The sequence below is a fragment of the Pinus tabuliformis genome, chromosome X (assembly GCF_031772625.1).
Source record: "Pinus tabuliformis cultivar Carrire ecotype Pingquan chromosome X, CPIR1, whole genome shotgun sequence".
Lineage (NCBI taxonomy): Eukaryota > Viridiplantae > Streptophyta > Pinopsida > Pinales > Pinaceae > Pinus > Pinus tabuliformis.
The window spans coordinates 185,821,842-185,835,978 of NC_142308.1; the positions used below are offsets into that span (position 1 = coordinate 185,821,842).

General features: G+C 36.3%; 1 pseudogene; it reads right to left on the reverse strand.

Moving 5' to 3' along the window:
- Positions 1-6,506: 6,506 nt before the first annotated feature.
- On the reverse strand, positions 6,507-7,841 carry LOC149139053 (protein CANDIDATE G PROTEIN-COUPLED RECEPTOR 7 pseudogene; annotated as a pseudogene).
- Between the last annotated feature and the right edge of the window lie 6,296 nt (positions 7,842-14,137).

Below are 14,137 nucleotides of genomic sequence, written 5' to 3' on the forward strand. Positions count from 1 at the left end.
CTTTTAATAGAATTACTTTTTCTTAATCCACTGAAAAATGAAGTTTTTTTGGCATGTAACAAATATCAGGCATTGGAACAATGTTGGTGACACCCATCATGGGGATCTCTTAGACCACTATGGAAGGAAAACACTGCTCATGATTCCAATGATTGTCTCAGTTGTTCCTTTGGGTAAGCAATTGTACAGTATATTTTGAAAACTGTCCACAATTAGTTGCCAATATCTTAGGCAAAATTGGATGGTTGTTGGTTGTCTCAACTGAAGTAATTTACAAGTGTTTTCACTTACAGTAGGACAAAGGCATATGTATATGCACATCAAACAACTTTTGTAATTACCAGTGGCAACCTTCACTGTCTGTCCCTAGCTTATGGGGTACTTCTTCATCCTTCTTAGTTGTTGATGAAGATTTTTATATATCTTAGCATCCATAGCTTCTTTACTTAGTTTTTTGTTTTCAAATTTTCTTTAAGAAACACCTTTTAGTGTTGGGGTTGGCTGCACGACATAACATGGGCTTATTTCCACTTAGGTGCCAGGTCCAAGGAGTATTTATTCTACCAAATTCACCCAGATCTTGCACCGTACCACATCCATTCGAAATATGTCATTTGGGTGGGCACAACTGAGTGAGAGAGGAACCTTGTTGAGAAGTTTAATATTTTTTTATCTCACAGTGAACCAAGTGCCCATTTGCTACTTTTGAGAGCTCTATTGGGTGTGTTAAGAAAAGTGTAAATATTCACGAGTTTGGCTGAAATTAATGGTTGTTTGTTCTATGTCTCTCTACTGGAATTGAATTTGTGATCTCAGTTTTTGAGTCAATTAAAACCCTTATCTGTCTGTCATATTTTGCACTGTTTCCAACCTTGCCACCTTGACCTGGTATGGATGAGCAAAGCTGCAAGTCCAGTAGTTGTTACTAACCTCAAAGCAAACTTAGATGCTAAACAACTTTAGTCGATGTATTGTTTGATCAGTCTCCATTAGAATCTCTTACAAACAAAGAAGATACCCTTGTAAAATCTTACTAATGAAAGAGTAAAAAGTAGGGATGTTTGGCATCCACCAGGTTTTATGTTATATTTTGTAGCTAAAAGATGAACATAATAGAATTAAGTAGTTGGTTCAAGCTAGGATGATATGTAACAGTAAAAGGTATCTTGATATCCACACATGATTTCAAGATGGAATGGTCTTGTAGGAAACCCCATGATTAGAAATAATTTTTAAGGATTTCAAACCATCACAAGATTAGAATATTGCAAACACTTTTTTTTCATGCCAGTCGATCAAATGTGGGAGCTTCAAAAACTAATTGTGGAAGCCAATCATTTTTTTCAAGGAAATATCCAGGTAGATCAATCCGAAGGGATCACATCCCATCGTCTTATTAGCAGAGCCTAACCCCAAGGGCATCAAGAAGAATTGACCATGTGACCTCCCATTGGTGAGGTACTTTAGCAATGGGAACTCGAGAAATTGAGCTAAACCTTGGGGCTTTGGAAGCCAATCATGAGATAGAAAGTGAGATAATTAATGTAAACATCAGATTCCAAATTCAAAACTGTCCAAGCCATGTCATCTCCACCAATCCTTCCTCATCTAGAAGACAAGCAAAGGACTATATCTTTCAAATTTATTTTAATGGTCATGTATGTAGAAGCAACAGAGTGAATTCCTTGATGTTATGAACTGATGACAACATGAGCCTATTTTATTCTATAGAAATTGGAGTTGTTTTTCTTTGCACAATTTGGAGTTGTTTTCCTTCTATGGCTATAGGGGTTAATATATCAGTTTTGTTTCTGCATGATTTCAAGTTACCAATCATGTAGTTACTAAATCAGTGTTCAGCCTTCCTAGACATGCCTGCATTTTGACCTTGAGTTGAGCATATATCAGCCATCTTAGATGGTGGGTGGAAAAATTGATTTTTGTGTCCATTATGTGAGTTTATTCAATAAGTTGATTTAATCAATTTATTGATGACTAGAAATAAGATTTGGTACATCAATAATTGTTTTTGCTGTTTGTTAGTTGACAAAAATTAAAATAATGCAAGAACATTCCAGTGAGGCAGTAATTCAAACCAAGAAAGGAAGATCAATAAGGATGTTATCTAATGTCTCATGCTGTAATCCTTTGCATTCATTTCATTTCTAAACTCTTTAAAGTGCATTAAAATTAGTTTTTATGTGTTTACATTTATGCAAATGTTTGCATGGATAGTTTAATGTATACATAGACAAAAATAACACGAAAGGACTGGGGCATCCTCTTTGGGTTGGCATTTCTATATAGGAGCCCATCTTATAGAAAAATAACATATTTGTATTTTGACATTAAATTTGTATGTTTTCTTAGATTGCTAAAGATTTATGCTTCTCGGATTAAAGTTGGGCATTTTTTGTTAAAATTTGTGTTGTTTCCATTAATATTTAATATTGTAAAACTGTTTTCAGTTGGAAATGTAGTAGAAACGCTGTGTGTGGCATTTTTATTTTTCTGTTTGATTTTAAATTCTTTTTCCTCTATTGTATTTTCGTTATTTGGCTATTGGGATGAAGTTGGCTGGTGGTTGTTGAAGCATTTACAAGCCTCATCCTCAAATTTAACATAAAAATACTTTTCTTAGGAATCATTCACCATCAAATTTCATCATCTATCATATTTGACAACACTTCATTTGCTTATATTCAACTTTCTTCAAGGGTTTATAATTTCTGCTTGCTTAATATGCTCTAGGTAGTTTCTCTTTTCTAGATGGCCATTATTTGGACAATATCATGTTACATGCAGATCCATTCCACAATTATTGTGTGGCTCTTGTTGTTCCATCCCATCAAGCCCTTGAAAGTTGGGCTCAAAATGTAGGAATTGTTTACAAGGATTTTGTTGTCCTGTGTAAGAAGAGTGAAGCAATTAAAGAAGTTCAGAGCTCCATTTCACAGGTGTCTTATGGTGTCCACCACTTTTGAGTATGTTTTAGAGATATTTTATCATGTAATAAAGAACTACAGTAGGATGAATCAACAAATGCCTCTTCTTTATGTAAAATTATATACTTATCAGGTTTGGAGATCCTCACTTCCTTGTCGAACTAAAGTCCAATGCAAAGAAAGGTATCATTGTACTATTTGTTGGTTATATTCAATAAGTAGAAGACATTCTGAAATGTCAACTATAAGTAATATATGGAGGATTTTCAGTTTTGGTCTTCATGAATCTCGTTAAAACTTCCTTATAACATTTTGTGGACATGAGGTGCAATGTTATTGATCTTCATTGAGGATGGATGAATGAACAGAAGAGGAGGACACCAAGTTGAAAGAGATAGTTTCTCTCCATGGATGTTATTGGGCCGAGGATGCTATGTTTGTGCCTCCTCAAACTTATAATCAATGCAGGATTCAAGAATCTCGTTAAAAATTCCTTTTGACATTTTTGGTGACAGGAGGTGCAATGTTATTGGTTCTTCATTTAACATGGATGAATTGACAGAAGAGGAGGACACCAAGTTGAAAGAGGCAGTTTCTCTCCATAAATATTGTTGGGCCAAGGATGCTCTGTTTGTGCCTCCTCGAACTTATAATCAATGCATGTAGTATGTATAGTTATCCTTCCCTTTGGAATGTCATATTGTGCTTAATTTGTTAGGGTCTTTAGAAACATTTTGATTATTGTTTGTGAAAGAAGGAAAGATGCTTGATGACCTTATATAGTTGTATTCAACTAAAATATTTGTTTAAGACTATATAGTTGTATTCAACTAAAATCTTTGTTTCAAACTATGTTGTGTCTTGTGTATCTCTGTGGGACCTATATTGATAATGTTTAACTCCGTGTCTCCCATAATTGTTACAGGAATGAGTACCCTAGGGCTTTGGGTTGGAACCCCAACAGAGCAAGAGTAAACTACAGTAAGAAACACTCATACAACTCAAGCAACATGCTTATATAAGCAAACTATGAAATAGTGGCCATACCCAGATATCCTTCATTTGGGTAGTTCCAGCAGGGTTTAGACCCACTGCAAATCCTCATGATCTTTGAATCTGCAAATCAACCAATTCGAACATACATAGTAACATATAGACAAAGCATTTTAATGAAACTAACTTTACATCATATAAGCAAATGATTAGTTATACATCAAAATAACATTCATATATGAATTACAATAGTATTTGATGCATAAACAAAGTTAATATCAGGAACAAGTCAGTCTTACATTTTATTGTAGAAAGCTATAAATAACACGTAGAGAATTCACCTGAGTCTTATTCTTCCAGCTCCAAGCGGAACCGTCCTCCAGATCCTTCCAATCCGAGTCTTCAATAGCCTCCTTCCATAACCAATACCATGTTATCTCAAGCAAGTGGGAAAATATCAACACTCAAGGAAATAAGGGTTTCTTAAAACTTGGGGAAGTGCTTGAAGCACAGGGATACTTCAAGCTCAGTCAGGGATAATCTCAGTATAATAATTCTATCTCTTCTCCTCCTTAAGGCCTTCCCATAGAAGTCTATTTATACTTCTCCCAATTAGCTTTTTAGTTGGGAAACAGTTGGGCCATGGGCACTAGGAGGTAATCAATAGGTAAAACCAGTGAAATCCTCCCATAATTAAGGAAATTTACTTTTTTTAAGTGTTTTAACACATATACATGGGTTGGGTATTGACTGACCCATGTGTACACACCTTTATCTCAGGGAAAAGTAGCATACAGGGAATAAACCACTGTTTTTAAAATATTTGGACCATGTCTGGAAGGAGGGGTTGCCCTAGGCCATAAACGAAGCATCACAAATACCAACGGTGGTAAATGGAGCTATAACAATAATTACAAGAGGTGGATGGTTTTACATCCACAAGAACTGGTTGTAAATCAAAAGGCTAGAAAGATACAGATAGTAGCTTTGATATCCAATTTTGTTGGCTGGAAGAAGGAAAGGCCTACAATTGGTCCTAGTGATTTTGTTCCAGAACAATAGGGAGGGTCATGCTCTAAGGAAAATGGACATAAGGGGGAAGAGCCATGGTATGCATTTCATATTATTACCTGTTAGTTCATCATGGACAATTAAATGCTTTTGATTAGGGTATTCAAATGGTTCCATGGTTTGTCATGCTTGAAAAGTTGGAATTGGCCTCAGAATCAATTTATGAACCAGTTTACTAGAAAATACATTAAATATTGATTATTGAACTCGTTATGTGCTTTAAAATTTATGAACAGTTGAATTGGACTATCGAATTGGTTCGGTACTAAACGAGAACCAGCCAAATTGATATGGAACCAGTCACTGAACTAGTTCGAGGGCCAGAACATCCCCTTTTAGGGTCAAACTGGCTAAATTGACTGGTTCTGATTTTGGTTCTAGTTTGGTTGGTTTTGAAAACCCTTGTCCTTTGAAATAGATTTTATAATTTTAGGCAATTCTCTTGGACTTTTTACATTAGATTTTGAGGACTTTGACTAGAGTTGAAATTGACATTTTCCAATAATTGTCTTACAGTATTTATGTTTGGATTATGTTTCCCTTGTTGGTCAGTGGTCTTGGTATTCAGAAGAGAGGTCAGCCTTCACGTGAAAATGATACGAATAGAGAGCCCAAGTATTGCAATAGTTTATCTGAGTGTATTCTTCAAAGTGTAATTTGACTTGTTTATCTTATTATGCAATTCAATTCTTTTCTTTGTCCATTAGAGTTAAGAAAAGAAAGAAAAGTTGCCAAACAAGTAGGCAGGAGGATTACCAGAAGTCTAGGTGAGTATGTAGTTATTGGTATACTTGAGAGTGTTGAGATCATTACATGTTAAGAAAACTTATTGTAACCATGTTATGTGCTTAACTCTGCAGTGAGGAACCCACTACTAAAGTCACAATAGGGAGAAAATCTTTGTTTCAGACTATGTTCTGTCTTGTGCATCTTTGTGGGACCTATATTCATAATGTTAACTCCTTATTTCCCATAATTGCATGAGGTGGATGGTTTTACATCCACAAGAATTGAATGTAGTTTAAAAGGTTGGAAAAATATGGAAAGCAACTCTGATATCCAATTTTGTTGGCTGAAAGAAGGAAAGGCCTACAATTGGTCCTAGTGATTTTGTTCTAGAATAGGAGGGAGGGTCATTATCTGAGGAAAATGGAGATAAGGGGGAAGAGCCATGGTATTCATTTCATATTATTTCTTGTTAGTTCATCATTGAAAATTGAATTCTTTTTATGAGTATTCAAATGGTTCCATGGTTTTCCAAGCTTGAAAAGTTGGAATTGGCCTCACAATCATTTCTTTTCAATAAAGTAAGAGTGTGTCACAACAAGAGAAAAATGCGGCAAAAAGACGAATCACATATCTATCTAGCTTTCAAAGGTTCCTCACATTAGGTATACAAAACTTCTAAAATGTGAGCAAAATTAGTCAAATTTCAAAGGTTATTTCATCTTCGTAGTTTACGAGTGTCTAGCAAACATTGGCATCCAGACTTCTACATTAAAGCTCGGAATCTTCATCCTGAAGGGCTACCATCTGTGTTGCAGCCTCTTCTTCATTATCAAGAACAAGGTAGGGGTTCTTGTCTACCGATTGGAACTTGTAAAAAGTGAATATATAGAAGTCAAGGCTTACAACCTCTTATGCACCATTTCTCACCCACAGGAACTTGTACGCCGTGATTGTTATGAAGGCGTAAACTGCAATTCTTGTAAAATACAAATATCTAACAACAACAATTTAAAATTGCCTGAAAAGGGTCAGTTTTGCCAAGTTCCTAGATTCCTTCCCATTAGTCTTGGATGCTTCAAGGAGATTCTTGATCGACCAAACAATTGGAAAAATGATATCACAACAACAGATAATATCTATAAGCAAAAATCCCTGCTCCCATGTAAACCAATCCTTTTTAGAAGGTCTAGTCTCAGCAATAACTATGCCCACATTGTTAGAAAAAACTTGCAATGGGATCATTATCATAAGAACATTTTTCTCTCTTTCCTAAAGATAAGGCTTCAAAAAGGACCAACTTTTACCTATGAGAACTATTACATTGAAGAGCAAGATGCCCTTAAAAGACCCAAAGACATAGAAGGAAATATCCTACCCATGGAAAGTGCCTATCTTATTAACATACAATTTATCCTCGGTTACGCAAATCAGATTCAATGCTTTGAACAGGAGTAATGCACACATAAGAACATGGATTCTATGCACGATGGCCCTCTGTTTTACACAGGAAAAAATCCAAACCCCAAGGAAAATCACATACAAAATAAAGAAACAAAAGTAAAGTGAGGGAAATTGGGTCTAACCTGCAGGAAGGAAATCCTTCACATTGCCCTCCAAATTGTACATTTTGGTGTGGAAATTCATTGAAAATTTGTACTGAGTATAACAATTTGCAAAAAATAGACTATACTCATTGGCATCTACAACAGGGTATAAGTTATTATATGTATTGTCTGTACAGATCTCCTTGAAGTTGAATAGTGGCATGATGTAATGACTGTCAAAGACACAGTAATTGGGATTCTCCTCCAATTCTACCATAACTTGCACCAAAGATTCATCTGATAATAAGAAAAAACCCATCATGGAGAGATCTGGATCAGGGCCTTGCGATGTGCTCACCCATGCCACATCTTTTACAAATATTTCAACATGCCCTGTGTGAGTGAACCCAAAATTTTCAAACATAATCATGGCTCTAGAATCTGAATCTATTATGGAGTCCTTGATCGCTGCAGAGAAAATGGGTAGGATGGAAATCCAAGTTACTAGTATGACTTGAATATAGATGCACAACATAGTGGGGAAATTGAGGTTTCCCATGGCTGGAACACCCAGTTCTAGATCCAGATCTAGATCTAAGTGTTTGAGAAAAAATCCACAAGGAATCAAGACTTATGGAACATTCTGAAGCCAGCTGAAGACATGGGAATTGTTAAACTACAGGTAAGTGAGTCAAAGAGGGAGGGAATCTATAAAAAGAAATAGGAATCCTACATGGATGGAACAAAGATCGATTGTTCATAAGGGAAAAAAGGTAGTGAATTTTCTTGGCTAGGGTTATAAAATGATAACAGTCCAACTAACCCACCTCTTACTTCGACTCCAAGCATGCATCTACCTCAGAATCAATTTATGAACTAGTTTACTAGAAACTACATGAAATATTGATTATATATATAAACCAGTTGAATTGGCTTGTCGGATTGGTTCTGTACTGAACCAACTAGTTTGATATGGAACTAGTCACTAAACCAGTTCAAGGGCCAGACCATCCTCTTTTAGGGTCAAACTGGCTGAATTGGCTAGTTCTGGTTATGGTTATGGTTTGGTTGGTTTGGAAAACATTGTACTTTGAAATATTTTTTATCATTTTAGGTAATTCTCTTGGATTTCTACATTAGATTTTTTTCTTTGTCCATTAGAGTTACAAAAAGAAAGAATAGTTTACATACAAGTAGGTAGGAGGATTACCAACAGTCTAGGTGATTATGTAGTTATTGGTAGACTTGAGAGTGTTGAGATCATTGAATGTTAAGAAAACTTATTGTAACCATGTTATGTGCTTAATTCTGCAGTGAAGAACCCACTACAGTCACAACAGGGAGCAGAAAAGAGGGTAAGGAGAAAGAGGACCAAATCAGTAGCTGCCCCCAAAATGTGAAACTTGGATGTAGATGATAGAAGGATAAATGAGTTTGGGACATTGGCTTCTCTTGAAGATCAGGCTTAAGGACTTGCAAGTGAAAATAATAGCAGTGACAATTTTCAATTAGTTTTTGGGGTCACAGGCCAAATTGAAGAGATATTATTAGTTCTAGATCATGATGGGGATGTTTATTTTATTTGTAATTCATGAGACAATAAGGTGAAGGGTGAGTGGATGAAATTACGTGACAAAGCCAGACTTGACTATGATCTAGCAAGGATCTTTTCACTTGTTTGACCTTTTCTTTAGAATTGTAATATCCTTGAGCATTTTCTCTCTCATTGCTAAGAGAAAACACTGATTGGGAATTAAATTTTTATTAACAACCTAAATGCCTTGTTTGGTTCTCAAAATCATGTTGAATCATTAAAATATTTCTAGGTTGTCTCCGATGAAGAGGTTATTTGGGGTGTTTGGTTATCAGCCAAAGAACTGACATTGAAGGATGGAAAAGCTTTTGCCTGTTATGATGAACTAATTTTAGATGAAGGTCATCTAAATCATCAAACTTAGTATCTTTCATCTTCCTTTATTTAATAGTTCTCTTTATGAGTTCCCTTTTAAGTGGAAATCATTGATTTAATAATGGAAGCATACATGATATGATTTATGGCATGTCCTTCAATTTATGCAGGCCCATGTTAGCTTCAAGAGTGGATACCACTGAAGAGAGATAATTGAAAAGCACCTAGAATTCATATGGCTCATCCTATTACTGTAATAAAATTTGAAGGCGCACAGAAGCATTGTAGAGAAGCTACGGGTAATTATATTTGGAATGTGTGAGATCATATGGATTCATGGATATTTGATGGGTAATGTCTTGTCATTTTCTCAAATCAAGTTTAGATTAGAACACCAGACAACTTTTTCACATTCTTAATTGTTATGCTTGTCTATGGTTTTTTGTGTATATTGCACGAGTTAAAGGGAAGTGGCTCAAAAATTGTTCTTCCTTGTTACATTTTATATATGAGGGTACAAGATTAAAAATGAGTTACAAACTATGAAGTATATAGATATCCTACCAGCCTTGAAGGACTCATCACCTGTGTTTTCTGGTGTTGGAGATGAGTGGACACCTTGGAGGATTTTTGTGATGCCCTCCATCTCTTAGGACATCTCTTCCAAATAGGGGACATCTAGGAGATGTCGTTCTTAGAGAGGAAACACTATGGGATGTCTCTTCTTATTCAGGAATGTATAAACATTCCTTCTCCATGGGCTATTTTATGGTGTCAACATTGATTTGATGTCATTTTAAGCCAACTACATAAAAAAAAAATCATTCACCAATTCGAAGCCAAACCTCTGTCCAAAAATGTGGACAACTGCAATAGCTTTAGAGGGTCCTTTTTTGAGGTTATATGCTTGGATATTGTTATTTGTATGTTATCCGAATTGGATCCTAAACACTCTCTAAGTTTTCATAAACTCATTCCAATTATGCCAAACAGATTGAAGTCTCAAAAAGATCAAGCTATCAGAAGGAATCCTTGTTATAGTAGCAATTGTGATCAGCGCAGAGCAACGAGGACCCTCGGTCGAGCGCGCAGACTGTTGGCCCATGGTAACGTGTGCTAGCACAAATTAGCAAAACTAGAGGCTAATTCAAGAAACAAGGGTGGTTTCTAATATGCGATTAGTGCTAAAGCACTAATCGCGTAACACAGGGCGTCCCCCTCAGCGAAGGAATGCCTTGAAGTTCTCGAACCTGAAATGGCTATGAAATGCAGAAAAGTAATAAATTAAATTCTATGGATTCCAGAAAACTGGCAGGATATCGGAAGGCCTCAACGCGGTAAGCAATTTTGGCCAAGTCCTACCCGATGCCACACGCTGAGTGACACACGTTCGGCAGAGGAGAGATAAAACTTCTCACATCGGACGGGTAAACGTCATGCTACTTACCTGCCTGATATGAACGACAACTGTAAGATCTGGGGGGCCAGATCAACGGCTAAGGCACGTATCGATAAATGACTAGATTTGACAAGGTTGTAAAGCAAGATTACATGGGATTTGAAGTTTGACATGGACGATGAGTTGGCAGAAGATTCGTGTTTCATGGGAATCTTGGAGCAAATGGGAATAATAGTCATTCAAACGTGTCCAAGGAACTTGACACACTCACCTGTTGCAGAATAGGTGACCACCTCCCTATGAAGCATTACACAGTGATGATGATGCAAAACAGGGGTGTTCAAACAGACAGAGGAAGGAAAACCAAAATGTCGGGAAGCAAAAATGAACCGACAGAGAGCAGGCGATCCTTAAAGCCATGAACTAACAAAAGCAGAGATAGATAGAGACACACACAGAGAGGAGTTAGTTAGCCATAGAAAACTAAGAGTAGAGAACAGAGAGAAAAAGTTGAGCTAACCTGAGGGCAGTATCGAGCCAGACAAAGACAGAGAGAGTCAAAGAGTCTATGCACTGCAGAGAAATATTGAGAGGTTCAAGTGAGCTCCTTGGCATAGGCCTATCATGTATGAGTTTCAGATTGGGCTCATACACCTATGACCAGTAGAGGTCAAGTACCAGTAAGGACAGTCTATGTACTCAAATCCTACTGATTCATATATGTTGAGTGGGACTCAAACTGAGCTCACTGTTGTAAAGAAACTCTGCTTTGAAAACATAATAGAGAGGCCACCACTGAAAGCTCAACCAGGAGACGTAGCTGAGGAGTATTGGGTGAACTCCTTATTAAACTTGTTGTGTTTACATGTTTTACTATTATATTTTCTCTAACTGCCTCAGTGTCTATGTATTTTGTAATCTTATCGATCCAATGCATAAAGTAATATAGGAAAATCCATTCACATGGTTCTATAATACCTTTAATTCTTTGTCCTAGATAAATTCCAGATCAAGTGTTATTAGAGCTCTAGGTTAATAAGGTTAGACAAGCTTGTGCTGGATTCTGTTGTTGAATGCTAACTACATCAAAGCTTAAATTAGGAGAAGGAGAGTTGGTTGAAACTAACCCTGAAATTGGAAGAGTCTATCGTGAGAGGAAAATGTCTGAAGAAAGTCACTTGGAATCAGACCCTCAGTTCATGGATAGTTTCATGACCATGGGAGTCATGTTAGAGGAAATGTATAGAGAATTTAAGAAAGGTAGAGAGGAAGATGGATCAAACTCCAAAAGAGATAAAGGAGCAGAAGAATCTCTCCTCCATGACCACTCTAAAGGGAAGGGGGAAGAAGAAAAACTTCCCACACCTCCTAGTAGCCCTGAAAACAAAACAAGACATATTTGATTAAATTAGATGTTAAATTTGATTACCAATATATGATGGAGAATTGAATGTAGAGAAGTTGGATAATTGGATTAGACAGATTGATGTTTATTGCAGAGTGTAGAACATTGATTCAGACAGTAGTAAGATTCAACTGGCCAGCCTACGCCTTGGAGGCACTGCCTTGGTATGGTGGGAAGGGAGGACACAAGCTGACATGAAGAAGCATGGAAAGATTATTTTTGTCTGGAGTGAATTTGTTTCTGCAATTAAAAAGAAATTCTATCCACTAGCCTATATGCAGCAAGCCATGATGAGCTACTAAACTCTTTGACAATTAAAAGAGAAAAGTGTACAAAGTTACACTCAAGAATTTAGGAAAAGAGCTTTGATTCTAGGAATTTCTTTAGACTCACCTAAAACTTTGCTGAAGTATATAGGTGGTCTACATAGTTACTTAAGACACAAAATTCTCATGTTTAACCCCACTAGCATAGATGAGGTATCTGTTCAAGCTACACATCTAGAGGCTAGAGGAAAGAATGTGAACCCAAAAGTTGTGGGATCATCCAAACCCATTAAAAGCAAGAATAAGGAGAAAATAAAACAGAAATGGAAAGAGAGGAAGACCAATACTATACAAAAGACCAAGTCTTCATGCACTCACTGTAAGAAGGATGGGCATGATGATGAACACTGTTGGATCCTGCATCCAGAGATGAGACCTAAGAAGTTTGAGGGCAAGAAGAAGAAGGTTGTTGTAGCTATTAAAAATGATTTGGGGTCAGATTCAGGAGATGAAACAACAATTGCGGCCACATGTATAAAAGGTAAAAATTCTGAAGTATCTACTAGTAATTCTGCACAATCTACTGATAATGAAGAAAATGAGAGGAAAAGACATGAGCTTTTTTATATTCGAGTTATTTACAACCATCAAAAGATTGATATGTTGTTTGATAGTGGCTCACAAGTAAATTTAATTTCTAAAGCAATTGTAAAGAAGTTGGGATTACTAACCACACCTCACAAGCAGCCATATCCATTAGGTTGGTTATGTGATAAAGCACAGCTACAAGTGACTAGACAATGTAAACTTAGGTTTTCTTTTGGGTCAGCATTTGTAGATGAGGTTGAGTTAGATATAATTCCTTTGGATATATGTGGAATTGTTTTAGGAAGTCCTTACTTGTATGATAGAAAAGCTATTTTCTATAGAGCTGAGAACAAGTATCAACTTGTTAAAGATGGAATCGAATATATTGTAAGATCTCATAAACTCAAGAATAATTATACTCTCATAAACTCAGGGTAGATGAAAATAATTGTAAATTCATGCAAACAATTTTTATTGATGGTTGTAAAGGAAAAGAAACATGATAAAACCAATGTATTTGAGGGTTGTGATGCTAAACAACAGGCTGATTTAGAAAAATTTGTTTCAGAATACGATACACTGTTTCAAGAACCTAAAGGTCTGCCACCCAAAAAGGAAATAGTAAATGATATTAATTTGCAGCAAGATGCTCCATTGCCTAACATCGGAATGTACAGGTTGTCTGCTTTAGAGAATGCAGAAATCAAAAAGCAGGTACAAGAGTTGCTCGAGAAGGGGTTCATCAGACCTAGCACATCACCATGTGGGTCTCCAACTGTCTTGGTGAGAAAGAAAGATGGCTCATGGAGAATGTGCATTGATTAATGAGCACTAAATAAGATAACGATAAAAAATCATTATCCCCTTCCTCGCATAGATGATCTATTGGATCAATTAAAGGAAGATGTTTATTTTTCCATGTTGGACATGCATAGTGGCTATCATCAAGTCAGAGTTGCAGAGCAAGATGCATGGAAGACTGCTTTAAAAAAAAGGCAGGGATTGTATGAGTGGTTTGTTATGCCTTTTGGTTTAAATAATGCTCTTGCTACTTTCATGAGAGTAATGAATGATGTACTCAAACCTTTTCTTGATGATTTTGTCATTGTATATTTGGATGACATTCTTATATTCAGTAAAACATGGGAAGAAAATTTAAAGCATGTTAAGACTAGATGTTTTGAAAAAAAAAAATCATTATGTTAAGCTCTCAAAATGTGAATTTGGCAAGTCATCTCTGAATTATTTGGGTCATATTGTAGGGGGTGGTGAATTGAAGATAGATCCC